Source organism: Tupaia chinensis, unplaced genomic scaffold (assembly GCF_000334495.1).
Source record: "Tupaia chinensis unplaced genomic scaffold, TupChi_1.0 Scaffold000046_3, whole genome shotgun sequence".
In the NCBI taxonomy this organism is placed as follows: Eukaryota; Metazoa; Chordata; class Mammalia; order Scandentia; family Tupaiidae; genus Tupaia; species Tupaia belangeri.
The window spans coordinates 5970220-5974257 of NW_006159504.1; the positions used below are offsets into that span (position 1 = coordinate 5970220).

Genomic DNA, 4038 nt, shown 5'->3' on the forward strand with positions numbered 1-4038 from the left:
GGTGGGTTATGATTGGTTGCTTTTGGACCAATCATGAGGTGCCGGATATGCAAATTTGAGGGATTCTAGTGGCCAATCAGAGCAAGGTTTCGAAGGTCAAGTTTTTAGAAGGGAACCAATCATGGTAATTGTTTGCTCTCTGAGAAACCTCGGCAGACTCGCTGGTGTGCAGCTTCCCACACTCGGAGTCACCGTTAGGCCAAACCAGGCCAGTTTCTCTTTAATGCCTATTGTTTCCAAGAGTATTGTAAGAAAGAGAAGGGAAAAACCTTCCTTCCATTAAACTAGTAATTTATTCAAGGAGCTGCACAAACTTTTCCAGGTCCTTGTTTAGCTGAAGGTAGGCTGGAGAAGCATAATCTTCACTAGGAGGTGGTAAGTTTTTCATGATGGGTCTTTTAGAAAGAGCTTTGACTAGAACTCTACTTCTATGGGCACATTTAAGCTCAATTCATATGTGGAAAGCAAAGACCAGAAATGTTTATAAAATTTCATGCATTTTAGACTGAAATTTTTTTGTGAAACTTTCTAATTTTCCTACTCTTTGATTATTTCTTTTTTTCCTAAGTTTGTTTGCTATAGGGCATGTATGCTTGCTAAAGACAGAGACAAAGAGAGAGAAGGGAAGTCAGAAATCACCCCCCGGGGGATGGCCAATGCCACTGTCCTTTTGACTCCACTCTCACGATTTTAGGCGTGCGTGCACACACACACAACACGTGCACGTGTTTCTTGAGCCAGTCGGCACAGTCAGCCATGTGGAGTCCAGCTGCCTTAACTGCCACACCACCTCTGGCCTCCCTTTGATCACCTCTAAGTGGTATATTTTCTCCAACTACATATTATAATCCCATTCTAGTGAAGAGTTGTTAAAGATACAGGACATTAACTTAATTTAATACATACATTAATTATTACTATTATTTTTCTCCTGTCAGTATAGTTTTTTTTTCTAATTTCCCTTAGGTCATTTGTAAAGAAAAAATCTGGAGCCCAGTTATAAAGAAATAAAGAAGCAGCTGGAGGCTATCTCACACTTGCAGTTATATATAATTAGGCAGTTGAGATCCCTGCTGTGGACTTCATGTTTGTGTTTTCCCAAGTTCTCATGTGGAAATCTTTTAAAATAATTTTTATTGCTGAAGTGCATGTGCATTCACCAGAGAAGGAGAGGGAGAACGCGTCTCTCAATGAAGCGTGGTCATACCACAACCTCTTCTCCTCCACTTCTCCATCCTGCAGGGGTTGGGGCATCAATGCACATGTGCCCAATGTTTTTCAAGCTTCTAAGGCTGGGATTCAAAATGTGATTGGCCATGTGGGATCTGGCTCCTTAACTACTGGGCCATAGGGCCAGCCCTCTGTATTGAAATCTTAACTTCCAAGATGATAGTATTAAAAGGTGAGCCCTTCGAGTCAGGAGGGCAGAGCCTTATGAATGCAGGCCCTATGGATAGTGCCTTATGAAAGAGACCCCAGAGATCTCTCTCACCGTATTTGAACCATGCATGTGCAAATGCCATGAGAAGTCAGCAGTCTGCAGCCCAGAGGAAAGCCCTCACCAGCACCTGACCATGCTGGAGCTTCCTGGACTTTTAGCCTCCAGAATCTTCTGTTGTTCTTGAGACACCCGGTCCGTGGTACTTTATTGTAGCAGCCCAAGTAGATTAAGAAAATCACTAATAGATTCTTGAAGAATAACGTCAGTGGGGTATTGGCAGAGGGCGCCTGCTCTCCTCTTCTTCTGCCGGACAATGCTGTGATGCTTGGAGGACGCCATCCCCGCCCACCGCGAAGCAGAACTCATCTGCTCCCTGTGTGTTCCTGATTTTGTTCCATGCCTTTGTGTCTCTCTGAAAAGAGGAGTGTCTCATGGAGCTCGAGGGAGACTACCATGCCGTGCCGTGCCATCTGCGGTTGAGGTACAGAGAAGATGACAGCAGGCCAGGTCTTATCCCAGCTTCGCTCAGTTACGCAGAGAACGTGCTCTGGATTTCACTTGCCATGAGCTGAATTATTTCACATGAAAACTGACCCCATTTTCAAGTGGGTGAAGAGTAGAAAGAAGGGCCAGCAGGTGGCTTGGTGGTTAAGACACTAGATTCCACATCTGTATGGTTTGAGTCTTGCCTGGTGCATGCATGCGTGTGTGTGTGTGCCCAAAATCCTGAGAGAAGAATAGAGGAGAAGCGACTGTAGTGTGACCAACCCCCCCACTCCACCCCAGTGGGGGGGCACTTTCTTACTTTCTCGCTTCTCCTCCACTTCTCCATCCTGCAGGGGTTGGGGCATCAATGCACATGTGCCCAATGTTTTTCAAGCTTCTAAGGCTGGGATTCAAAATGTGATTGGCCATGTGGGATCTGGCTCCTTAACTACTGGGCCATAGGGCCAGCCCTCTGTATTGAAATCTTAACTTCCAAGATGATAGTATTAAAAGGTGAGCCCTTCGAGTCAGGAGGGCAGAGCCTTATGAATGCAGGCCCTATGGATAGTGCCTTATGAAAGAGACCCCAGAGATCTCTCTCACCGTATTTGAACCATGCATGTGCAAATGCCATGAGAAGTCAGCAGTCTGCAGCCCAGAGGAAAGCCCTCACCAGCACCTGACCATGCTGGAGCTTCCTGGACTTTTAGCCTCCAGAATCTTCTGTTGTTCTTGAGACACCCGGTCCGTGGTACTTTATTGCAGCAGCCCAAGTAGATTAAGAAAATCACTAATAGATTCTTGAAGAATAACGTCAGTGGGGTATTGGCAGAGGGCGCCTGCTCTCCTCTTCTTCTGTCGGACAATGCTGTGATGCTTGGAGGATGCAATCCCCGCCCACCGCGAAGCAGAACTCATCTGCTCCCTGTGTGTTCCTGATTTTGTTCCATGCCTTTGTGTCTCTCTGAAAAGAGGAGTGTCTCATGGAGCTCGAGGGAGACTACCATGCCGTGCTGTGCCATCTGCGGTTGAGGTACAGAGAGGATGACAGCAGGCCAGGTCTTATCCCAGCTTCGCTCAGTTACGCAGAGAACGTGCTCTGGATTTCACTTGCCATGAGCTGAATTATTTCACATGAAAACTGACCCCATTTTCAAGTGGGTGAAGAGTAGAAAGAAGGGCCAGCAGGTGGCTTGGTGGTTAAGACACTAGATTCCACATCTGTATGGTTTGAGTCTTGCCTGGTGCATGCATGCGTGTGTGTGTGTGCCCAAAATCCTGAGAGAAGAATAGAGGAGAAGCGACTGTAGTGTGACCAATCCCCTCACTCCACCCCAGTGGGGGGGCACTTTCTTACTTTCTCGCTTTCTCCCTCTCTGTCTCTCTTCAGTGAGCATAGAGTGTCCTATGGCAAAAATCTAGGGAAAAAAGGAGTAGAAAGCAGAATCTAAGACTCCTTTCTCCCTCTTATTGGGAACGCCCTTCACTCTGCCTGCCTTGTTCGGGACTGGTCTGAGTGTCAGTCCCTACGTGGAATCCCGGCTTCTCCTGCTGCCTCAGGGCAGAGGCATGGCTTCCTCGCCCCGGCTTGCAGGCTGGGTTTAGATGCACCTCGGTTACTGTGCGGACTAGTTATCCAACTAAGTGTTCCTCAGCTGGACTCGAGCCACTCCGAAGGCATCGCAGAGACAACTGGGGCCTGGCACACTGGGCCCCTCAGTAAACGTGTCTCCGACTCAACAAGAAAGGGGATTGGACACGCATGCACTCTTGCGTTGTCTACGTTTGCAGTAGTTTTCGTTTTTCTCTGTTGTAATGTTCTGCAAAATTGTACTCTGCATCTAGTCCTGCCCTGATGCATCTGCCTCCAAGACCGGGAGTGACCAGACACGGGGATATTTTGGGCCCTTCACTGTCCTCCTTTCCCTCAACCTGGACTCAGCATCCAACATGGTGAGCCTCTCCCTCGGTTTTGAACCGCTGTCCCCTATAAACGTGAGTCTTCTCAAACTCTTTTCTATCTGTGTGAAAACTTTTCATTCTTCTTCTCTTCTTGACCCGTAAGTGGTAGGTTATCTGGATTCCACCTTTAGCCCTCTTCAAGCCCTACT

General features: G+C 47.4%; 1 pseudogene; it reads right to left on the reverse strand.

The window, feature by feature from the left end:
- LOC102501167 (60S ribosomal protein L23 pseudogene) overlaps positions 1–4038 on the reverse strand; it is an 11338-nt pseudogene that overhangs the window by 7090 nt on the left and 210 nt on the right.